General features: G+C 33.4%; 1 long non-coding RNA gene across 3 annotated transcripts in view; it reads left to right on the top strand.

Annotated features, from left to right (window-relative positions):
• The window catches only part of LOC116663246, a 65,846-nt gene that overhangs the window by 8,246 nt on the left and 30,568 nt on the right, over positions 1-27,032 (top strand). For 2 of the 3 annotated variants that reach the window (XR_004319455.1, XR_004319457.1), the window contains exons 2-4: positions 1,738-1,845; positions 6,225-6,276; positions 22,287-22,379. This is a non-coding gene — a long non-coding RNA (uncharacterized LOC116663246). The remainder of the gene's footprint in view (positions 1-1,737; positions 1,846-6,224; positions 6,277-22,286; positions 22,380-27,032) is intronic. The other variant, XR_004319459.1, reaches the window with a different exon arrangement.

Here is a 27,032-nt window from a genome sequence, read left to right on the forward strand (position 1 = left end):
AAAGAACTTATTTTACCAAAGAAAGCTTTTTTAAAAAGATGATAAAGAATGTACTATCTAAGCGTTATATGTGCATTAACAAAATTGCATAGACAGCCACCCTGTTTATCCTCATCAAATTAATTTTAAATCTCTGGTTATACCAAATTCTGGATTTTTCAGAATGATAAATTCAAACCTCAGACAAAGCAAAATTAGAGTAAGTATCCCACAAACATATTCTCATTTGGACCTAAAATGTGATTCTTAGTAATGCAAATCTATTTGGAGAATTATTTTGTGAAAACTCACAAAGTCCTTTGCCCTTATTTTTACCCCTAAAACTTTGGATAAAAGGCTCAAAGTTTTTTTAGATCTGTTTTTGAAAGGGATGGATTAGGGATTTTTCTATTACCAAATTTATTCATATTCAGACATAAGGATTTTAAATATGTCTCTTTATACTACAACTTCTTGTCATCAAAGGACATGGGCTGTCATCACTCTGCTGACTATCAGAACCTTGCTGTGGAAGCCTTATGTGATGCTTCTTCACTTGAGCTAAATAAAAAGATGGGGTAGATGCTTTTTTGGGCTCCATGTGTTAATTGCGTCCTAATAAAACCATCTAGTTAAACTGTCTGCTTTGTAGTGAAGTGCAGTTGAGAAGAAATTTCTAAAGGAAGCCTGCTAAGTCGATTGTGCTCCTAGATAATTAATTGAAATAGGAAAAAAAAGCAAAAAAATGAAAATTCTGTAACGCTGCCTTTTCAACTCTTTTACATAACAAAGTTTCTAAGATTCCTTGCAGCGGATAGAGTATTCTCCTTCAGCGAACTGTGTGTTGTTTTACTCAAATTAGCAACTATTGCCATTGTATTTGACCAATTCCTTCCAACCTTCAAAAATGGGAGATAAGGTTAAAAGCTATCAAAACACCCTGAAAATATAACTAGTTGACTTTCACTAATTGATAACATAACTATAAAAATTTGATTGTTACCAAGGTTGTTTGTGGTTTATTGTCTCCTTTCTGTGATCGCTGTGTTTCATTTTAGTTGTCGGAGTCCCATTTATAACTATCTTCCAGATGTAATTTAGCTTTGTATTTATTTTTTGAAAGCAGGATGATCAATGTGCTATTTTTTAATCTGTGTTAATATGTCATTAGTGTTCTATGCCTTAAATTCTAAAATTCCAATATTAATTTTATTTTTTTATTCTGATAGTAGTTACAAATTAAAATCACATTTCCCCTTGCCTAAGATGTTTTAAATGATTCGTTGTATCAGCAATTGATTGCACCCAAGGGCCAGGTCTTTCTTCAGTCCTATCATGGCTTTAACTTGTTTTGCTTTGACATGCTATAGAAGCAAGCTTTTCTTATATAACACATAGTATTGAATATCATAGCCTGCTCGTAATAACAACTTGCCATACACCCATCCTAATCATACTCATACAGATAGCAGCCTCAAGTCTCACCATTTACCTTTACCTGTTTTACAATTTATAATCCAGCCCAGGTAGAAAAGTCCCATGGGTTGAATTGTGTCCCTCCAAAATTTATTTGTTGAAGCCATACACCTCAGTGTCATGGTGTTTGGAGATAGTTAAGTTTAGATTAGGTCATGAGAATGGGCCTTTACTATGGGATTAGAGCCCTTATAAGAGGAGACACCAGACGGCTCACCTGCTCACACAATCTCTGTCTCTCTCAATCTCTCTGTCTCTCTCTTTCTCTCTCTGCCACATGAGGACACAAGGAGAAGGCAGTCCTTTGCAAACCAGGAAGAGAAATCGTACCAGAACCCAATCATGCTGACATCCTGAACTTGAACTTTCGGCCTCCAGAACTATGGAAAAGTAAGTTTCTGTTGTTTAAGCCACTCAGTCTATGGTATTGTTACAGCAGCCCAAGCTGACTAATATGAAAAGCATTACCCTCAGGAGGATTATTCAAACAATGAAAAAGAAAACTTGCAAGGAAATGATACATGAATTTCTCTCTTAATTTGCTTCTCCCTTACATCCACCATCCCAATTAGATGATAAGTAGATAGACAGATACATACACACACATATAGATGCATAGAGGACAGAGAGATTAAAATGTGACATAAAATGCTTTCAGATCTAAGTATGCATTTAACAATCCAGGCTTAGTTGGCTATCATTCAATGGTGGTTGGTCACTCACCATTTTTCGCAACAAATTTTACTATTTCCTTTTAATGAAATTTTCTCTATAATCTTGTATATAGTACTATTTTAATAAATTTCAGTATACACTTCAATTGTTGTCATCTTGATTTATTACCTTAGTCCACATTAAGCAAGCCTTGGATTATTATTTTCAATAATGTCTCTCTAAAAGGATTGCTGATGTAAAATATAGCCCAAAGCTATTAGATGTACATAAAATAACTTTATCAGAAGCCTAAGTTAACAAATTTCCAGGTAGGATGCTTGTTGAAGAAGCTAGACTTCCCATTCAAAATGTGAATATTGGAAAGCACTTACCTTTTTGCATACTGTTTCCATGTCTGCAAAATGCACATGGGTTTACTTCCTTCTCTACCTATCATCCTTCTAGAAGATCACAGTTGACTCTGCACACAAATCAATCTTGAGAAATCCTTTGATAGTTCGCTAGCTATAGTCCCATTAAGATGGAAGAGTCTGTGTTTTCTTTTTTGTATCCCCAGTCTGCCCCATAACTGGTACTCAATTCATACGTTAGTAAATACAGCCAGTTCACAATTATCTAAAATAGCCTAATATGTAGTTACAAAAAGCTAAATAGGAGCTATTCAATTATGTCTGGCTTCTCCTACCGTCCTTTACCTAACTTTTAGAAAACAGGGTCATTCATGATGATGGTTCTCTGAAGAGCTTATTGCTTTGTCCCTATTATCTATTTTAGGCCCAGGAAAATAAAGAAGTGGCACTCCAGTTTCTAATCTGAAGATGAGGGACTTGGACCTACAATAGAGCAAAGATATTTGTACAGTTACATAGTCAGTGAGCAGGGATGAGATGACTTGCGCTTTGCTTTAGCACCAAATGTCATTGCTTTTCCACTGGTGATAGTATCGCTCTTGGTTTCAATACTTCTATCCCAGTTTTTAAGATGTAAACATTAGGGGGAGTTTGGTAAATGGTGCATGAAAATCCTGTGAACTACTTTTGCAAGTCTTTTGTGAACCTAAACTTATTTCAAAATACAAAGGTAAAAAATAATAAAATGATCATAGTAAACATTTAGATAACATTTAACAGGTCTTAAAGTTACTTTTCAAGTGCTATATCTGTATTAGCTAATCATACAGAGATAAGTCTGAGATTCAGATTTCTAAGTCTAAGGTGACTCATTTAAGATTTCACCATTACTGAAATATAAAATTGTGCTTTTTAAACACCCTGATACATAAAGATAATATTTGTGGTCAATTTGTACCAAAGTAGATGAAATTCCTATATCTATATATACGTATATAAAGAGAGAGTTATTTACATATATAAAGTCCCTTATATATGAAGAAAGTTGTTTTTACGTATAAAAATTTTACACATAAATATACTTCTAAGTTACAAAATTTGAAAAGCTACCCATAAAGTATAATGAGAGAATTATGGGATTGATAGTTGTATAAGGAAAAGATTAAATATCAAAACCACCAGCGTACACATGACAATGAAATCCAATTTTTCCCTTCTCAGGGATATAAAAGGAGCTTCGGGAAACTGATTAGGGAAACGAGTATATTAAATTTAAGAGATGCTTCACCTCTTTAGCATTGTCCTTGACTGACACTTCTTTGAATGTGGACCTCCTCCCCTTCTCCCAATCTTTTTACCTTCACAAACTCATGAATATATAGGGAAAGCCTATTCAAAATTTAAAGTGCCATATATAGCTATTTCCAAGACTGGTCAAACAATTAATAGATTGATTTGGTCTGTCACTCATATGAAACTTATGCAGTTATAGTTGCACATAGACAATAGGACACTTTGAAGCATGACTCAGTTTGAAAGCATTTATTTCTCAATGTTCTTTCTACTTTGAGAAGATTGGATTATTGAAAGGGAAGCTGGCTCAATACTGAAGCCCAAGTCAGCATCTGAAGGTAATGACCACTTAATTGCCTGAAGCACAGTAAGGACTTATTTCACTGAAACAACAAAAGCACTGTGATCAGAAATTAATTCTTTGAGCAACTCATTTGGTGTATCATGCACCCAATTATGCACAGAATTTTTGAATCTTATTCAATAAAGTCAGGTATATGAGAAACAATTATTTCTTTTCAGTAACCCATTTTACATCTGACCACACAATCCATAGGACTGCAATCATAGTCATTCTTGATCTTTCTTTCCCTTTCTTGGGACTTACCAGAGATTTAGAATCCTAAGCAGTACCAAGGCAGAGAAAAGGCATAGGTCAAAGGTGGGGTTGGGGCTCTCTGAGTGTTCATGCTAAATTCTTCCACACATCCTATGTCACTTCTGTCTTCTCAATCAGCCATAAAATTTTTACTAAGAGCTTAGATTTTGAGGATGGCATGTGTTTTATGTATAGGAGAGTAGTAACAATTTCAGGGTTTTAACCAATACTTTTGGACTTGCTTCTTGTATTCTCAAGACCCTGTCACATATCTTTCCTGAGGGGGAAAATGTCAAAATATAGAGAGAATAAAAGCATGCAAGTTTATATTTTAAAATATTATCCAGCCACATATTTTTAAACACTTTGAACAATGACATCCACTTCTGGGCATTTACCAAATACAAGATCTCTATTTGAAACAAACTATGCTTAAAGAAGAGAGCACATTAGTACTCGTATGGAAGGTGTGAACCAAATACACCAGGGCTGAGGCGCTTTTTTATTGTTAAAATACATTGCATATGCAGATACCTGAGGAAACTCATACAGTAGTATTAATAAACCTTTCTTGCTTGGGGGTACAACTAAGTTGGCATAGACATCATTATGTTCTGTTGCTGTGAGCTACTTCAGAGAATTTGCAGGCAGCCTTTGCTTTCTATTCATCTCTTAGTTCTGCATTTTCAAATCATTCAATATGCAATGGCCAGCCCTCTTCCCTCTCTCTAAAGTAATGTCATGAAAATAATGCTATCAACTGTCCTGCTGCAGAAATTACCTACGCCTTTCCTCTCTCCCTACAATATGCAATTTTATGATCCCTTTGGAACAAAAACCTAAAGGCTTACAAGCTTGGAGATTTGAAATGTTCAGAATAGAATGTAAAGTGCAGATACAGTTGTTTATGTTTGTGAGGATTTCAGGGCTATTTGTTCAGTAAAATAGTTTATGAGCCAATGGGTATGATTTTGAAAAGCTTGATGGTTAAGTTTATCTCCCCAAAACAACATGGCTCCCAAGACTCTGGAAACAAAGTTGGGTACAATTAGATTGCTATCACAAAATATCTAGTTTTAAATTGAGATAGAAGCTTCAAGATTTGTGACTTTGAAATAAGAGTAATAGTTAATATCCTGAAGGAAGTTTATTGATGTCTCTAGCTTAGAAGAGAGAGAGAGACAGAAACAGAGAGTCCTTCCATCCTAGTACTCTCTTTTTGTAAGAATGGTGTAGAATTCAAAAATAAATGTTTCTTTGACACTAATTTTCACGTTATTCTTTTAACATAAGAAGTTATACGTAATAAAGGTGAAACAGTTTTTGAATATGAATTATAATTAGAGTCATGGTTCAATTCCATCAGTTTTAAAAATTAATTAAGTAGATAAGTTTTACTTCTAGGCCACCAAGAGAATCCAAAAACAACCCTCCCTCCACGTTGTATTACTGTGAAATAAAATCAGTTACTCTTCGGAACTCGTTTCATGAAGGTAGTAACTTCAACAAACTGGAAAAATGCTGTTCTTGACAGATTGTTAGCTAGTGAGATGACAGTATATGGAGAAATGCCAGGACAAAAAGAGAGATCCTCAGTAAATAAAAAATATTGTGAAATAAGGAAAGAATTGATTGTTTGGGTCACTTAGCAGAAAGCAAAAGAAATAGAAAAATCTCTGGAGGGGTTAAGACTCATGTCTGTCTTAGAAAATATTAGGTGAAGGATTGCTAGCTACAAGGGTTCATCTGTGTCAGATCAAATAGTAATTTTCACTTAGAACAAGATAATAAATGCTCTGGAAAAGAAAAAAGTACATGGCATTTTCTAATTGAGAATTGTGTTATAATAATAGATGTTTGAAGACCAAGTGAGAAGAAATCATCATAAATCAATAATTAATTAAGGTAAGTATTCGTGGATTTTATACCAAAGTAGGAGAAATTTAGATAGAAATTCAGTGTAAGACCATTTAAATAGCCTTCTAAATTTAATCACTTAGTTCTTTCATTTCTTTTTTTTTTTTTTTTGCCAATAGAGTCTGTTATAACTAAATGATGGAGAGTGCTTTATGTGTTCAATACTTATTAAAATATTAGGTGTACACGTGTGTCCATTTCTAGGCATATATCATGCAGCAACTTTTTTGACATTTTTTAAAATTAAAAAAAAAATAGGACACAGAAATATGCAGTCACCTCATTGTGAGATTAACTTCACAACCTAATAAATTAGTACAATAAAGAGAGACAATAATGATAAACACAGATTTTAAAGAGTTAGATTAAATTTCACTTTCAGTTTAGGATATAGAAATCGTTGCCAAGAGTGTTAATTCCAACTTAACAAAGTCAGATAAAATAGAAACATATAATTTTATTAAAATCCAACGGGAAGTTGAGGAAAAAGAAACCTGAATGAACTAAAATTCAAAATGTTATAATTCCCCCGCTAGAAAAGACCTGCTCACCTTCATCCGTGGTGAAGCAATGAGAGGAAGAGAAAATTATCATAAATGAGGGTAAGAAAAAATGAGAATTTCTAAAGGCCATGTGATGTTTTAAAATTCTAAGAAACTTCATCAGCAAAGACAGTCTACACCCACCATTCCAACTCTTTCCCGTGAGCTATTACTAAGTTTTCTTGCAGCAGCGTGACAGCAGAGCAGGACAGAGAGATGCTGTGAACGGAGGCTGGGATGTTAAGGACTAAGGGTGGGGCAAGGATCTGATTTTAACCATCTGAAGCTTTCTAGGCTCTCACTGAGTACTAGTGGATAGATCACTTAGAGAGAGCCCCTTGAGGCATCAGTGTATCGAACTTGAAGAGATCTGTGTGCAGAGCAAGAGACCATAGAAAAAGCTCTCTGAGGCATCCGAGGCCCTTGCTTTAGCCTATCTCCACTCCAAGTCTGAGGAAAGGGCAGCAGAGGTGAAGAGATCTTCCGAGAGACGGACCATCGTGGCGGATCCAGAGAGCACAGAGAACTCCTCACCGGCCTCCAGCCCCCAAAACTGGCAGCCAGACTGGAAGGCAGAGTAGGAACTCCCACGATCCTGAATGCTTGTAGCTGGGCTATAAAGTATAAAGCATAAAGAGATTTTTATATGTCTTCCCAGACTCAACTCCCAAGTCCTAAGATCTTAATCCAATGGTAAAATGACTTGAATACAGTAGTGAGTGATTCGTGTTAAATAAATAACAAAAGCCAGACCTGGCTAATTACAGAATAAGATTCTCTTCCTCACCCTAGAGGCCTGAGAGAAAGAGAGAAAGATGTACCCTTTTCTAGGAGAAAATATAACTTATTTCAATCTATTTGTCTTTTTACACTTAATATTTAAAATACAATCAAATGTTATAGGACACATGGAAAAGAAATGTGACTCAAGAAAGCAAACCATCAAAAAAACTAAACTAGGAGATGGGCCAGATGTACAAAGAGCCAGAAGGGACTTGGAAAATGACTATGATGAAGGACTTGGAGGGCACTTTGCTAAGTGAAATAAGTCGGACAGAGAAAGATAAGTACCGTACAATGTCACTTACATGTGGAATCTAAAATATACAACAAATTAGTGAATATAACAAAAAAGTAGATTCACAGATACAGAGAACAAACTAGTGGTTACCTGTGGGGACAGGGAAGTGGGGAGTGAGAAATACAAACTATTAAGTATAAAATAAGCTACAAGGATATATTGGAAAACACATGGAATATAGCCAATATTTTATAATAACTATAAATAGAGTATAATCTTTAAAAATTGTGAACTTATGTAATATTGTAACATATAATATTGTACAGCAACTATACTTCAATTTAAAAAAAGAAAATAACTGTGATGACAGTGGAGGAAAAATGGAAAATATCTGAGAATAGATAGGAATTTTCAATGGCAAGAACAAATCTATTAAAAAGACTCAAATTATAGCATGCTATAAATTAAAAATGCAATATAAGAAATTAAGAATTTATTTTATGGATTAGCTGACTAGACATGGATGACAAACTAATGTGTGAACTGAGGATGGCCCAACAGAAATGATCCAAACTGAAAAATATAAAACAAAAAAGTGTGAAAAAAACGAAATAGAGTATTCAAGATCTGTGGGACAATATCAAACGATAGAACATATGTGTAATTTTAGTCATAAAAGGAGAGAGGAAAGAGAATAAAACAGGAAAAACTTGAAGAGATAATTTTCTAAAATTGGTGGAAGACATCAACCCACACTTCTAAGAACTTTAGTGAACCCTATGCAGAATAAAATTGCATTTAAGAATAGAAAGAAAATCACATCTATGCATACCATTGTTAACGTGCTGAAAATCAAGCATAAAGAAACAATCTAAAAGCTGATGATGGGACTGAGGTGAATTAATAACATATGAGTCTGTAGCACTAAGAATAATGGCTGACTTTTCATAAACAATAAAGGTTAGAAAACATATGGAATACTTTTAAATATATTCATATTTTAAGTTATTTATTGGATATTATTTTACTTAAGCTGTTTTAAAGTTTATTGACTATTTAAAATAAAATTAATAAAAATAATAATAGCATACTGTGGGTTTATTGAACATGTAGAAGCATAATACATGACAGTAATCAGAGATAGATAGATATATTTTTAACATTCTGTCATTCTTTGTTAGATTTGGACAATTTTTGAAGCAGATTGTCATAAATTAAAATGTATTCTGTAATCTCTAGAGAAACTATCAGAAGGAGGCACAAATAAAAAGATAATAGAAGTGATAAAATAATTCTTCAATTGCAAATTTTTAAAAGGAGCAGAAAAGGATAAACAAAGGAGTAAAGGATAGATTGGACAATGAAAAACAATCCAGTATATCAATAGTTACATTAAATGTAAATAGTCAAAAAAAAAAAATAATAAGGAAGATGATCTACTCCTGCTGGGATCCAACCTCAAGTTTACTTTGTAAAGGGTATTTCTTAAAGATCCAGCTATTTGTATGGAAATACCATCTGGTTGGCCAAGCCATTTTTTTAAATGTATTTTCAAATGGTCACCAATATAATTACCTTGATTAAATGTGTCATCTTTCGGGAAAAAAAAAGTAAATGCTCTAAACCACTAGTTAATGGACAGCTGATAAAAAACAAAATATAACTATATGGTGTTTCTAAGAGCATAATAACTATATGTCTTTAAACATAAGACAGGTAAATAGTAAAAGGCAATGCAAATATTATAAAAACACCAAACTTGAATATGCTTGTGTGGCTATTTTATTTATTTATTTATTTATTTATTTATTTATTTATTTATTTATTTATTTATTTATTTATTGTGTGTGGATATTTTAATATACAACAAAATAGACTTAGAGATAAAGAAAAAGAAGCACATTGGTTTATATGTTCTCAGCCCCACATTACTCATCTTCTAAGTGCTTAGTTACCAACTTTAAATTTTCTTAAAAAAATAAATATATAAAACTTCCTTACTCCCAGTTGGGTATTTTAAAATCCCAAACTTTAAGTAAATGACTTATATCTTTACATATTACAAGCCATAAGTCACCAGTTAATAATCAATCAAAATTAAGAATATATTGTATAGGTCATTACACTATTCAGATAGAATACTTTTTTAATAGAATATAGTCAGTTTACAATGTTGTGTCAGTTTCTGGTGTACAGCATAATGTTCCAGTCATACGTATACATACATATATTCTTTTTCATATTCTTTTTTATTATAGGTTACTATAAGATATTGAATATAGTTCCCTGTGCTATACATAAGAAACTTGTTGTTTATCTATTTTATATGTAGAATTACTTGTCTTTCTTTTAAAGGGATCCATTCAATTCTCTTGATATTAATCTTCTGTTTTTCAACATGTAGACAGTGGATTCTTCTAGCACCAATATTCTACGGCCTTAAGATTTATGACAAATACAGTGGCCACCCAAAAATGAAATATAAAACAAGTAACAAATTTTCTTACAATTTAAATTCATAGGAGAGGCACACATATAATACAAATTCTCTGAACTATTATAACACAAAAAATAAAAATGTTTTTAGTATTGATTAATTATATTCCATATAGGATACCTAGATTTCTTTTCTTGATGAAGACTTATAGAATTTTGTGACGCATATAGAAGTGGTGGTGGTGTGGGGGTATGTGCATGTTTCTAAGTGATTTTAAGCAGTTTCAGCTGGAGAGAGTTTCTAGAACTCTCTACTGTTCTTTACAAACACTAATTCTTGCTCCTATATTAAGGTATCCTGCTGCTTTATTTTCCATTTCCATTTGTATAAGACATAATGATTATGTGATTGCAGAATATATTATATATAGGCATGTTAGTAAATATCTAACAATATGGTAGTAAAGTGGAAATCACAGCAGGATCACATTGAAAACAAGTTGAAATGTAGGGGAAATTTATCTCTTCTTCAAGTTTAGAATATTCTCCAATATTCCACAAATCTCAGACTTCCACTGTGGTTTCAGAAAAATATCTAGTCATATATTCACTGGCAAACTAAGACATATAAATTTAGCAGATCTTCCCCGACAGGCAAAGGCTTGGTGAGGTCTGTCAGGATACTTGATGTACACCTGTTTACTCCAATCTTCTGTCACTTCCACTGCAGGGACCTACTATTACAGACTGAAGGAACAGTCAGCGTAGCATCCTGCAGTTTTTTCCTCACCTGGAGGCATGACTTCGTCAGGCCCAGGACAACTGATACCTTTTAAAGGAGCACTTTTCTGTAAATTCAGAGGTAAAATAGAATTGCCATTGTCCACATTATAAATGAACTTGAGTTAATCTTAGAAAGTTCTGAAGCAACCATTCCTCTTATTTACACAGGAATTCCTAACTAATTGGTTTTTATTTATAATTCTTCAATATAACATTGAACTTTCTTGATGAATGAATCACCTTTGTTATTTATACAATTATTGGCTGGTTATATATGCCCTATTGCTACAAGTGGCCAAGTTACATTAATTTTTAATTTCTCATTGAGCCACTAAACTTTAGCACTGATGCTCCTTTGATCATATTTTTTTTTTAATTTACAAAGGTTAATTGTGGTGAAAATGACTAATGTCCCCACAGGAATTCTTGTTCTCGTCTCCTTCCAGGCACTTGCTCTTTGAGTTATATCCTGCCACTAATTTTGAGCAATGATATGTAAGCAGAGGTCATATGTGCTACTTCTAGGAGGAAAAGTTACAGAACCAGTACACAATTCTCCATGGTTCTCCCAGGTCACAGGGAACAGAGTGGTGTGTTTATGTGGAGTAATATCTAAGCATCCTGGAAGCCTGAGCCAATCAACTGGAGGAGGGCAATCTGGGGGTGGGACAGGGAATGGAGGAACACATGTATGTGTTTTATTTATTCAACACAAGTTTATTGAGATGCTACTGTGTGCCATCATTTTAGGTACAATAGTGAATAAGGCCTTATCCTTGGGAAATAAACATTTCCTGTTTTAAGCCACTGAAATTTTAAGATTATTTGTTATCTTAGTGTAAACTAAACTAATATAACTAACACCATACTGAAAGTTTAACCAGTGAATTTTGAGTTACTGTGATTCAATAGCGACTCTAGTTTTTCAGGTTTAGATGGACCAAATAGGTGATCAGTTTAGGAAAAAATGTAATGTTACACTTTTAATACAAAAACAATGCAAGAACAGTATAGAAAAAATAGAAATAAAGAGTAACACAAAGAAAAGAATCACCTATAATCTTATTATCAGAAATAACCACTCAAGTTGTTCTTGTATATCCTTCAAATACAAGTATATCTGAAAATTTATTTTGAAATGACCATAAACTCATTGAATTTCTCTTTCCTGGAAGTTGCTCCATCAGCTGAAATTTTACAAAATTTATTAAAAAAAAAATTTATATCTGCCACTGGGTAGGACATACCTTTCCCAAAACTTGACGTCAAGTATTTCCTAGGTACCAAGTAACCCTACATAGATTTTGACGTGTTATATTAGTAAACCAACATCCATCGTTCTGTCTTGAAACAAATCTCTCTGAATTGAAACATAACTGTCCCCACAACATAAACTCTATTAGAATTTCTGTTCACCTATTTATTTTGTCAGCATTACACTTCTCTTACTTTTTCACTAATTAAAAACATCACCTCTATTTTATTTGTACTCCTATAAAATCAGGATGGTCTTTGAACAATATATTTAATCAAAATAATCAAAATTTAAAGGGGAAAGGAAAGTGTTTCTCTAAGCTTATCAATCTAATTTACCAATAAATTGAATTATGTCAAGCAAACATTGAAAAGTCTGATAAAGCTCAGGCCATGTTTCTCTGCCCATCAAAATGTGCACAGCACTGTTCTCATTAGCAAAAACTCAATTTTAAAACTGCTTCCAATCTTAAGAATTCTGTTATCAAGCCTCCTATAAAACATTAGCAAACTTCTACAAATATCCATACATGGCATTAAGCACTCTTTTGTTCTCCAAAGAATAAATCATTTAAGGTCACTGTGACCCGCACTGAAGATAAAATAGAGATTTCTTTTTTTAAAAGAAAATACTTTGTTTTAAAGGTTGAATAAAAAGATAGTTGAAAAAAATCCACTTAGCTAAAATTAAATTTCCACTTAAAAGGATCACGCAGAATATGCTTTGTTTTAGCATCTTCACAATGTTAGTTGATGAGAAAAAGTTACCTTTCCATTTCCTTTAAACTCTGGTTCAACATTTTCTACTTCTGCAATTGGCAGACAATCATCAGTTGTTTTTTTTATAGTTGTTTGAAAATAGGGTTCTTTATATTAACTATAATTTTAATAATGTTGTTGCTTATGAAAATGTCTCAACATTCTCTGTTACATCTTCAGGAGAGACTGTCTTTCTCACAATTTTTCCATTTGGATTATTGGACCTTCTTTCCCTGTCTTGCACTCTTTAAATTTCTCTTCTAATCCGCACAGAGATAGACTGCTTATCCCTGTCTCACGAGTTGGGTTGCTGCCTAGAAACAAATTCTGTGATTCCATGCTCAGGCGCTCTGCTCCTGAGGAGAAGGCCATTAGTCCCTCACACTTTACTGAATGTTATCCATGTGTTTTCCTCTGAGAACGCTGAGCAGTTTGGGTTTCTATTTTTTCTAGCAGACTTACCTGCTTTCATTTTCTTGATGCTGACTTTGGTACCCTGCTTTTCTCTGCATCTTTTCTAAGTCTTCTGCTCAACTCAGCTCCATACGCTTTTCTCTGCCTCTGGACTGGTTCTTCACATCCTGGATTCCAAACTTGTCTCTCAATCACTTGTTAAGCCAAGTAAATATGCTGTTTTGAAGCCATTTGGAAAAAAAAAAAAAAACACTGTCCTGCTTGGAATTTATTAATAGTTGTTTAAAAAAAAAAGGTACAACAAGTTCAGAATGTTTGTCAACCTCAGGTCCAATAAGGTAAAAATCTGCTTTGGAAAGAATGGTTTCTAGAACTCAGTTTGTATACTATATACGGTAATATACATGCTTGAATCAGTCCTTGATTTTAGCTCTGTGCATCAGTAATCTCTCTGGTCACCATGTCATTACAGTAAACTTTATTTTGGGATCCTGCTTATCAAACCATCCTTTTCTGATGTTCGCTCATGTTGTGCCTCCCCCTCCCTTCTCATACTTTCTATCATCTTTCTGCTTTAGCTTCTACTGTCCTGCTGAGTAATCAAACAAATCTCTAGACACTGTGGTCTTGCTGCTCATCTCAGTAAAGGAAGAAAACAAATAACAGCTGCTGAAATTGTGAACCTTCCTTCCTGGCTGTCAAATTTAGTGAAAACAGATGCTTCAAGGAACCATTTGTAATTCAAGCAGGCACAGAGGAGAAAATGAAAGCTCTTATTTGCTAAAACTAGAGAAGTTTTGCTAGGTCAACTTAGCTTCCGTCTTACAGTATGAAAGAAATAGCACATCCTTAAGTTCTTGCAACTGCCTGGCACTACGTTTCTACAGTAAGGTCATCACTTATACTGACAATACATAAAAAGATGCCCAGGAAAGGTATTTGACCTGGAAGAAAAATGATTAAAACTGATTCTAATGAAATGAATTAAATGTTTTAAAATGTTAAGCATTCCTCCAGTGAGGTAAAGTACTTCTATTTCTATAAGCCTGGGCAAGAGCCTGCATACCTGAGCCACGCGAAAGAATACTGAACCAACTATTGAAAGATGTCAGAACTGGTTAAGGAAACTTCCTCAAGTCATTTACATCTCTGACCCGTATTTTTCCTCAACGGTGATGACACATAAAGAACCTTACATCACTAAGGTTCTGTAATTCAGTGAATTGAATGCCTCTGTTAATATTTTACTGGCAAATTTTGCCAAAATAGCACAGTCATTCTAATCAGATCAAAACTTGACAATATGTATTCATAGAAAATGTTTTTCAATTTATCAGAAGATTGCCTGTGCCCGGTTTTTAGTAACGACTGTAGCATAAAGCTGACTACGTCTGTGGTTATTCTTATGGCTAACTTAGTCTGTCAACCTCTTAGTACAAGTTAGAAAATCCGCAAACAAAAACTAAGGACATCTACTCCCTAATTGGTCCTTTAAGAAGAGGAACCAGAATTCTAAGTGTATTTGTACCTATTAGAGAATTATAAAGAAGCTATATGAGGTTAGCATTTGGGGAAGTGGGGGAACAGAGGGGGGATGGCTGTGAGTCTGTTGGGCCTTCAGGACGGAGAAAAGTACTGAGAAATGAAGCAATCTGAGGCTGAGTGAACCCTGAGAGAACACCAGATCTGGACCAGGGAAGGGGTGTGGAGGGACTTCAAATGATAGAAAGTGAAAGAAGGGAACAGGGCTAACCCTGAACTATAGGTAAACAGTATTAATAAGTTTTCCTTGATTCATACACATTTGTTGGACACTGGAGAAGTTAGTCACCTCTAGACTAGCCATCATCCTGAATCCCCGTTTCAGGCCCCGAGAGTTAGTGAGACTGATATGGAGAATCATCATCAAGGACATTTACTGAATTAAACTGAAGCTTAAGTGTCAGTTAAAACCTCATGCTTCCACAGAGATGTGCTCTGACATTTTTTCATGGGATCCAGTCTTTTGAAATTTTGGACTTTAGGGTCAATATTCTAGAAGTTCTAGCTCCTTAGTGGTTTGATGCAATCAGATGGGGTCTTGGATCTTTATCATTTCAACAAAAAAATCTTCCTCCGTCCCACTTCCCATGAAACCCTAACATAACTTGATAAGAATCTGGGTGGGCAACAGGATAAATACATTTACATGGACTTCTATTGCCTTAGGAAGAAACTCAATTTGCATCAGTTTTTCCTTTGTATGCTTTTCCTAGTATTACCTACTGTCACCATTTACATTAAACCAATTACAGAATGTCAAAGAGGCTGCTTTCCTTACATTTGAAAAATAGTTTACTTAGCACAAGGCAAGTATTTTGCTTATACCTCCAAGCTTCCTCCCTAGATCATCAAGAGATTCTATTGAAGATGGAGTCAAAAAACAAACAAACAAATAAACAGAAATGAAGTAGCATTCTTATCATAATAAACAGATTTTATTTTTCCTAAAGTATCACATTTACATATTTCCCTCAAAAACCTGCGGTAGTAATAGATAACTATTTGAAAACTGCATTCGGGGACACGAAATGACAGCAAGATATCATCCCTTTATCATAATAGCTTTGAAAGGAAATAAACAAATATTTCTCACTGTAGCCTCTCCCTTACCTTACTTAAAATTTATCTAAAACTCTAAAGATAGGAAGGCAGGCCAAACTTTTAAAAGTGCAACCCTACTGCAATCAGACTCTTGCCTACAAAACTCCATTGAAGCTGCTTTGTTGAGATCACTTATGACTCCAGTTTTCTAAATCTACTGGTCAATTCTCAGTTCTCATGTTACATACCCCAACTGCAGTGGCAGAATTGATCACTTTCTACTCCTGGAAACTCATTTTTCATTTGAATTCCAGGAAACCACAACTGCTTGGTTTCCCTCTTACGTTAACCTCACTGATAAGCCTTCCTGTCTCGTTTGCTGGTTTTTACTTTCCTTTCAACCTCTTAACACTAACATGCCCCATGGCTCAGTCCTCAGATCTCTTCTCTATTTATACTCACTCCTTTGATGATATTATCTAAAACTTATAATGCCCTAATTCATATCTGTATCCCAGATCACTACCCAAAACCCCAGGCTTGTTTATTCCACTGCTAACTCAATATCATCATTGGGTATTTAATTTACATCTCAAATTGAATCTCAGATTTAGTATCTCCAAAACTAAACCCTTATCAACTCTAGTCTTCCTGCTCCTTAGGCAAAACAAAACAAAACAAAACATAAAACACCTAAGAGTCATCACTGATTCAACTTATTCTCACATATGACATCAAATCTGTCAAGAAATCTTGTGGGTTTCATATTCAGAATATATTCTGATCCCTTGTCAGTACTTCACTGCTGTAACTTTGGACCAAACCACATTATCTCTTCCCTGGATTATTGCAATAGTCTTTTAAATTGTTTCTCTGTTTCTGTCCTTTCCTCCATCTGGAATCTATTTTTAACCCAGCAATGAAACTAATCTTTTTAAAACATTTATTATATCATGCTCTCCTCTGCTCATAATCCTACAATGTTTTATCTCACTGAAAATAAATGGCAAAGTCCTTACAATGGCCTATAAGATTCTACACTATTTACTCTCTTAGTATTTTTCTGACCTTATCTCATTCTACCTAATTTCTTTTTTTAAATTGAAATATAGTTGACATATAACATTATGTTAGTTTCAGGTGTACTACATAATGATTTGACATTTGCATACATTATGAAATGATCACCTCAATAAGTCTAGCAACCATCTGTTCTCATACAAAGTCATTACAAGATTATTGACCATATTCCTTATGCTGTATATTACATCCTCATAGTTTATTTATTTTATAACTACAGGTTTGTACCTTTTAATGCTCTACATTTATTTTGCCCACTCTGACGCTGTCCTCCTTCTGGCAACCACCCATTTGTTCCCTGTATCTATGAGTTTGTTTTTGTTTTGTTGTATATGTTGTTTTGTTTTTTAGATTCCAGACATAAGAGAAGTCATGCTGTATTTGTCTTCTCTGTCTGATTTATTTCACTTAACATAATACCCTCTAGATCCATCCATGTTGTCAAAAATGGCAAGATTTTTTATGGCTGAGTAATAGTCCATTGAATATGTATACCATATCTTTATTAGCTGTTTGTCTGTCAATGGACACTTACATTGCTTCCATAACTTTGCTATTGTAAATAATATTACAATGAACATTAAAGCACATGTATTTTTTCAAATAAGTGTTTTTGTTCTCTTCAGGTAAAAACCAGAAGTAAAATTCCAGGATCATATGGCAGTCCTACTTTTAATTTTTTGAAAAAACTCCATACTGTTTTCCATAGTAGCTGCATCAATTTATAATCTCACCAGCAGTGCACAAGTGTTTCCTATTCTCCACATTCTAGACAACACTGTTACTTGTTGTCTTTTGATGATAGCCATTCTGATAGATGTGAGGTGGTATCTCATTGTGGTTTTGATTTGCCATTTCCTTGATGATTAGTAATGCTGAGCATCTTTTCATGGGCCTGTTGGTCATCCGTATGTCTTCTTTGGAAAATGTGTATGCACAGCCTCTGCTCATTTTTTAATAGGTTTCTTTTTTTAATGTTAATTCTATGAGCTTTGTGTGTATTTTGAATATAAACCCTTTATTGGATATATCATTTGCAAATATTTTCTCCCACTCAGTAGACTGGTTTTTGTTTTGTTGATGGTTTCTTTTGCTGTGAAAAAGATTTTTAGTTCAATGTAGTTCATTTATTTTATTTTTGCTTCTGTTTCCTTTGTTTAAAGAGCCATACCCCCAAAAATGTTGCTAAGACCAATGTTAAAAAGTGTACTGTCTGTGTTTTCTTCTAGTAGTTTTTATGGTTTTTGATTTTAGAGCCCAGTCCTGGGGTCCTCTACCTATTTTCTTAATCTCTCTTTCTGGAATCCTTTTCTATATATCTGCATGACTAACTCCTACAAGTACTTAAATAATTGTTTACCCCCTTAGTGAGGTGGTCCTTGACTAAACTATTTATAGCTTAAGCTCCTTTGATACATCCTTGGTTTATTCTTCTCCAAAGACCAAATCAAATCACTTTCCAACATGCATAAAAGCTTCATATATTGATTATGTTTATTGACTGACACCCCTTAATGAGGTCAAGATTATTATCTCTTTTAAGGCTACAATACACAACATAAAATAGATATTTAAAATATTTACAGAGTAAATGAACACATAAAATAAGTGAAGAGTATGCAGATGGACTAATCAAATACCCGATATAACAACATTGACTTGAGAAGGAGACAGAGAGTAATTCTAATGGGAGTGGCCCATGAAAATCCTAATTTGCCTCATCAAATTCAAATAGTAGTAGGAATTAATAGAATTATTTTTCACTAACTATTACCTTGTTTCCTTGGGTGCCGTCTGCTTTCCATCATTCACGCATTCATTTAATCGTTTATTCTCTTCCTTGGTAAAAATTTTGCCTAACATGTATTTCCCCTGCATTCCGGTCTATTCGGACTCCTGCTCTATTATTTCTCTTAGCGCAGTTGCCTCACTTAAACTTTCTTTGTCCAGTCTGCCTCAGTCTCTGCTTGGTATTTACTCCCTGACTACTTTATTTACTTTTGGTCATTTTCAAGCCAAAGGACTTCCTTAACTTTCTATGGTTCCATTTAGTATGTCTATACACTGAAACCTCTATAATCTATTGATCAAGCTGTGGAACTGAGGAAAAAAATAAAATAAACCCTGATTATTAAAATAACATCTACACTATGGGTTGAATAATAGTATCACCATTTTCCAGATGAAAAAACTGAGATCCGGTTTTTAATTGACTTTCCTAACCTCAATTAGCCTGTATATGGTGTGTGTGCTTTCAAAATCATTGCTCATTGTATAATGTTACATTGCCTCTTTAATCCAGATATCCTAACTCACAGCCCCCAGTTTTTCACATTTCATATGCAAGCTTCCCTCACGTTTTAGGAATATACCGTTTTTTGCCTCTTCATCCTTAGGCATTTAATAATCAATTATTCCTCACACTTCACTTCAAAATCTATTTTATATACAATGCATTCATTAGGCATATTGAAGTGGGAAAACATTCAACTATCTGCCAATAAAAATATGTGAATATTTGCTAGTGTTAAAAACAGCCACTCTTTTTTCTCATGGAAAAAAAGACACCTTTTAAAATTAATATTAAGATTACCAAACAGTCCAAACATAATACCACTAAACAACTTTAGATTTTTTTCATCTATTTTTTTTAATCTTTTAAAAATTAAATTAACAATCCAGTTGTCAGTAAATATAACACAGATACTTAAATCAAGGTAATATTTGAGTCTTCCATATTTAGATTATTCCTAAATGGGAAGACATTTATTTTCTTCTTTTGGCTTCAAAAGAGAAGAAAGGAAAGCCCATAGCGCAGGGTATTCATACTGTTCTTATAGAAAGTGGTATAATTCTGAATAAGGACCAAAGTCATATTTTCCTTTTCATCTAAAATAAGGGAGAGACTCTCTCGATGCCTTTTAATCTTGTCTCTGGAAAGAGTGTAGTCAATTGTCAGTTTGAATTTTTGTGATAACTAATTGCTCCTTCCTTGGAGTGTCTGATTCTATAAGAAGGTAAAATGGAGAAGGCATGAAAACCTAACTTTTTATACATATTTTTCCACTCCATCACCATAAGATGACTCTAAACCTAAAATGATTTGCTTATAGTGAAGCTCCAGAACTTTCTGAAGTCCTAAAAAGTTTGCAGTTTCTCTAAGGTTTTCTTCCAAAGCCAAACCATATCTGCAAGTTTTGACTTTTAAATTAGAAATTATATTATCCCGATTGTTCTCATGACAGCTTAACTAACGAATGCAGTGATTTTTAAAATGTAATCAATAAATATATTTTGTTGTCAAACAAATTATGTGTTTAGTTTTTACTTGACTCTAAAAGGAAACTAAAATAAACACTCTCTGTTCACAAAGAAAAGCAAGTAAGATGGAGCACAGGGATGGAGTAGTTAGAAATGATCCTACTAAAGAAATAGACATCAGTAGCTTAATAAGGAAAATTTATATTAGGAATGAAAAAAAGCAAAAACTAATTGAAACAAGAATAAGCATAGATTAATTTTATTGTTTTAGTCAAATATGTAACATAAAAGTGGTGTTTGAGGAAGATTAGTTAATTATATGATCAAGAGAAGGAATAAAATTTGCTGAATCAGAAGGAATTTGTGTAGAATGAAAAATTCAAAGTTGGAGTTATGGTAATGGGAATGAAATTTAATTTGAAGGAAACAAATCTATAGAATATGAAAATAAACTTGATGAGAAGTATCAAGAATACATATGAATCAGAGATCCTGTTAAACTTTTTCTCAAGGAAGCCTGTGGGTCTGGACCTAGGAGAGCAGTCCACAAGTGCAAGGCCAGAGCACAGAGTGGGATACACAGTAAAACTGAAGCATCTGTCAAAAGGAATTCAGGCTTTAGATTTATGTCATTCTTCTAAAACTTGATTATGATTGTGATTCTCATTTTAAAACATTTTGTTTGTGCCTAAAAATGATCATCTTAGCATACAAATCAGTAAGTTAAAGAACAGAAAATTAAAATGAAAGTAGAACAAAAAAAAAAACAAAAGGAGAAATTCATAAAATGTAAAACAAATATAATAGAGAATATAAAAAACAAATTTATTTTTTATCTGATCAAGATAAAAAGGAACAAGATTCTAAGATCAAGAGTGAAAAATGGACATTTCTATAGATTGTATGAGCATTGCATAGATAACATAAGGATATTATAAAAAACATTGATAATAAATTTCAAAAATTAGATAAAATGAATTTTTTTGAAAAAGCACAAGAAAAAGTAGAAAATCTGAACAATTATATACCTATTAAACAAATTATACTTATTAAAAAGAACTTATTGGTTAGTCTTTTAAAAATCATAAAAGAATATCACTAATCTGTACAAAATATTCTAGGAATAGAAAAGGAAGAAACAGCTTCCCAACACATTCTATGAAGCCAGCACATATTAATACCCAAACTTAACAAATTATACTCAGGAAAGATTATTACTATGTTTTGAAGATGAAAAAAATTCCAAGTATCTTATCAAATTAAATCCATCAGGATACAAAGAGAATAATAAATCTCAAATGAGGTGTGTCTATTCTAGGAATGTCAATTTGGCTTACTAGTAAAAAAAAAGTCTATATAATTCACCACACAATGTTTAAAAAAAAAGAGGAAATGTAGTATGATTATGTCATTAGGGAAATATTACGCACTTGAGGAAATTGAAGCAGAATGCTAAAATGATTCTCACTCTTCTATAATCTCTTCCTCCAGAATGTGAACTGAACCTGTGAATATAAGTCACTCCCATGATTTTGGAACTTTAGGTGGGAAAAGGGATTTTGCAGATGCAATCAATGCCACAAATCAGTTGAGCCTAAAATGCGGAAGTTATCTGTGTTAGCCTTACCAAATCACATGAACCCTTAAATCTGGATTGAGAGGTCAGCAACTAGGAAAGGTAGAAATTCAAAGTACAAAGATTTGGCATGCTATCCGGATGCTGGCTGAAAGATGGAGGGGACAATATGGCAAGGAATGCAGGTGGCCTCCAGGAGCTGAGAGCTGCCCCCAGCTAACAGCCAGGAAGGACTAGATTCTGACAACACAAGAATAAGTTTCAGAGCAGATTTTTTTTTTCCTTCTAGAGCCTCCAGATGAAAGTTCGCTTGGCTGACACCTTGATTTCAACCTTGTGATAACCTGAGCAGAAAACCCAATAACTCCTGACCTACAGAACTGTGAGTTAATAAATAGGTGTTATTTTAAGCTATTACGTTTCTGTGAATTTGTTATGTATCAAGAGGAAACTAACACAAATATCCAGAAATAGGTAAATGGTATCTATAACAAATCCACTGCCAACATCATCCTTAATGATGATTAATCAAGTGTTTGCCCTGAAATTAGAAATGAGACAGGGATGATGTTGCCGCTGCTCTTCAACATTGCCCTGGAGTCCTGTCCAGGGTAATAGGCAAGAAAAGCAATTGAGATGTACAAGGCATGGAAAGAAGGAATTAAACTGTCATTTTTGCAGATGACATAATAGTGCTTGTAGAATATCTAAAATAACTTACAGAAAAATTACTAGGGTTCATAAGTGAATTTGAATAGCAGCTGTATGCCAGGTCAACACCTGCAACTCCATATAAAAGCAACAAATTAGCAAATAAAAATTTTAACATAAAATTCTTTCTCAGAGCATAAAAAAACAAGCCACCTAGGAAGGGGTGCAAGAGTCCCTTTGTCTATCATCGTGCTAATCTTAGCCCATCTTAATACAGTTAGTTTAAACTTCTACCTTGGTAAATCCTCCCACTTTTTTCCTTTTCAGGATTCTCCTAGATATCTGTATCCCCGTGGATGTGTGTGTGGATGTATTTTAGATTCAGCTCATCAATTTCCACCAAAAAAAAAAAAAATAACAGCTATTGAATTTTTTATTGTGATTGATCAATTTGGAGGTTATCTTAAAAATACTGAGTCCTCCAGTGATCCTTGAACATGTCTCCAGGAACAAACCCAGGCATATATAGACTTAATTTATGAATAAGCCAGCACTGACAGCAAAGTGGTTTAAAAAATGCTTATCAATAAATGGTGTTGGTTTATCCATCGGGAAGAAAAGTGATACCTTACACCATTCACCAAAAGCAATTACAGATGACCTTAAATCAGTAGGTTGAACTATATCCCCTCAAACTTAATGTGCTGAAGTCTAACTTGCAATACCTCACATTTTGACCTTATTTGGACATAGAGTCATTGCAGATGTAATTAGTTAAGAGGAGGTCATGGGGGAGTAGGGTAGGCCCTAATCTAATATGATGGAGGTCATTTTGAAAAGAAGTTTAGATGCTGACCTGCACACAGAGGAAACACCATGTGAAGATGAAGGCAGAGATCAGAGACATGGTTCTACATGCCCAGGAATGCCAAAAATTGCCAGAAAACCACCAGAAGCTCTAGCAAGGCATTGAACAGATTCCTCCTCACTGTCCTCAAAAGGAACCAACCCTGTCCACCTCTTCAGCTCAAACTTCTAGCCCCCAGAACACTGAGAAAATAAATTTCTGTGTTTAAGTGATTTAATTAACATAAAATCTAAATATAAAACAGACTAGTAAAGTCTATGATATCTAATAAAAGATAACAGAAGAAAATCATGACTTTTGTTTTAGAGAAAAAACTCTTAAACAGAGCACAGATATCACAAGCCACAAAGGAAAAGACTGATAAATTAAATAATATTAATATTAAGAATTTTCTGTAATAGTTAAGAGAAATGCCAGGCTACAGTGAGGAGGAAGATATTTATAATACATAAAAATGAAAAGGAGTATATAAAGACAGAAATCAGTTAGAAACAGATAAACAGCATAATGGAAAAATAAAGAAGTTTAAACTAAACTAAAAGAGATTTAAGTAAGTACCTCAAAAAAAAAAAAAGGGTTTCCAAATGATCAAGAAATGTTTTTAAAAGTGTTCCAGCTCATTGAATCATCACAGAAATTTAAAAAATAAAAAAAAAAAAGAGAGATATCAATGCGTAGTAACCAAAATGATTTAAATGAAAAGGAATAAAAATATGGTTTTGGTCAATATTTGCAGCAACTGCATCTCTCATATACTACTCATAGGGTATAATTTCACAGAAACATTATCTACTAATTAAACGTACACATTCTCTGTGATCCAGTAATTCTACCTCTAGAAATACATACGTATGTGCTCCAAGAAAATAGGTACAAGGATGTTAATAGCTGCATAGTACGTAATACCCAAAGTCTGGAATTAAATGCCCACCAATAGTATTATGAATAAATGAATTATTATATATTCATGAAAATGCTATGCAGCAATGAAAATTAATAAACTACAACTATATTTAACAATATGGGTGAATCTCAGACCAAAATTTTGAGCAAAGGAAACCAGATACTAAATAAACATACTATTTGACCTCACTTGTGTGCATTTCTGCAGAAGAATAAAACTAACATGACTAATACATAGAGAAGTAATTCAGAAGAATGTAGTGGTTGAGATGAGTTATAAGAAGATTCTGGGTGCTGGTAATGCTCCCTCCTTGGTGATTACACATGTATGTTCACTTTGGAAAATTAATTACCATTCACACAATCAATGAGTGCAATTTTCTGTATCTTTAGTATACTTTAATATAAAAGATTACTTGAAAAGAGACTCTAGAAAATACTAGTTTTTAATAAGAGTGATGAATAATTAAATTAGATAAGTAGAGTTATAACCAAATAATTGTTAATATTCATTAAAATACATATCTTAAAGTAATTATTGATATTGTTAAAAATTTCAAACCTTACTGCTTACAAATCTGATTTGAATGAGTATAGAAGAATCAAATTCCATATTCTGAAAAATTTCCTAATGATTGCTCATATTCAGCAACAATGTGTTAGCTCTAAGGTATTGTAGTGTATTACCAGGATAATTCTTCATTTGAACTCTGAAAGTATCATTAGGAGGACTTTCTTAACTAAAGGCTGAAATTGAAAATGTCACAGCCAAAATGTCCATTGTAACCCTGGCAAAATTCACTGTTTCTTAAAAGTGTCATAATTGGAACTTGGGTGGTTCACAGCTGGCTTAAAAGTGTCAGAGAAAATGCTAGTGAGCTGATTTTGTATATAATACAGATTTAATATTTGACTATATAATGTTTATTTTAAATGTATGCGTATCTATATACATATGTGTATGTGTATAAGATTTGAAATGCAAAATAAATTATATGTTTCAAAGAAATTCTGATAAAGTGTTAGAATTTAAAAGATTCTTAAAGATAATACATTATCTACAAAAAGTATGGGAAATTGTTATGCTTCCTATAAGAAATCCATACTGATTGAAAAAAAAAAAAAACCCAAAATCTGAAGTAGCTATATTCAAATCAAGCACAAAATTTTTACGCAAAAAATTTTATCAATAATGAAAAGGGTCATTTCATAATGATAAAGGGGTAGATTCATCAAGAAGACAAAAATTATAACTATATACTTCATAACAAAGACTCAAAATATATGAAGCAAAAACTAAAAGAACTTTAGTAAGAAATGGACAAAACCATAATTATAGCGGGTGACTTCAACACCCCTCCTGCAGTGATTAGCTGAATAGGTAGGCAAAAATAAGAAAAAATATAGAATACTTGTACCATATTGTTATAGACTGCATTGTATCCCCCCCAAATTCACATGTTAAAGTTTGAACTCTCCCCCGCCCGATCCTCAGAATGTGATTGTATTTGGAGATAGGGTCATTAAGGAGGTTATTCAATTAAAATGAGGAATTAGAGTGGGTCCTAATCTAATATGACTGATGCTTTTGTAAGAAGAGACTAGGACACAGACATGCACAGATGATCATGTGAAGCAACAGGAAGGAGACAACCATTTATAAGCCAGAAGAAGCCAACCCTGCTGACATCTTGTCCGGAATAGTAAGAAAACAAATTTTTAGTTGTTTAAGCCCCTATCTGTGCTACTTTCTTATGGCAGCTCTAGAAAACTGATACTCATACTATCAACCTATTAACTGACAGTTGTAGGAATACTCCACTAAACAGAATATACAGTATTTTCAAACTGTACAGGGATCACTCATGCAGACAAACCATATTCAGGGCCTAAAATAAATCTTGATAATTTAAAAAGGATTCAAGTTATTCAAGTTATACAAAGTATGTTCTCTGACCCCAAATTAAATTTAAATTTAATAATAGAAAAAAAATTTGGAAAATCCCCAAATAATCGGAAAACAAATGTAGTTCTAAATCACCCATGAGTCAAAGAAGAAATCAGAATGGAAATTAGAAATTATTTTGAACTGAATGAAAATAACAAACCATATCAGAATTGGAGGGTACCGATAAAGCAGTATGTAGAGGGGAATTTATGCCATCAAATGCCTGTAGTGGAAAAGAAGACATGTATCCAATCAGTGATTTCAGCTTCCACCTTGAGAAACAAAAAATAGAAGATCAAATAAAATAAGGAGAAGAAAGAAATGTATAAATAGTGCAGGAGCCAATGATAGAGAAAACAGAAAAACAATAGAACTGTTATATTCACTTGGGGTTGATTTGTGGATTTTCTATTTTGTTCCATTGGCCTTCTGTTCATTATGTGCCAAAACACCCCATATAGAGACTTTATGATAATTTTTAATAACTGGTAGTACAAATCCTGCATTATTTGTGTATTTTTCAGGGGTTTCTTGGCTACTCCTGTTTATTTTTTCACATGGATTTTAAATCAAACTTAACTTCTGGATTTCTTTAATTGGTATAATAACTTAGAAAGAACAGATAGATATCTTTACAATCGGTGTTCCAAGCCACTAACAGCTCT

The sequence above is a fragment of the Camelus ferus genome, chromosome 1, assembly GCF_009834535.1.
Source record: "Camelus ferus isolate YT-003-E chromosome 1, BCGSAC_Cfer_1.0, whole genome shotgun sequence".
NCBI classification, from domain to species: domain Eukaryota; kingdom Metazoa; phylum Chordata; class Mammalia; order Artiodactyla; family Camelidae; genus Camelus; species Camelus ferus.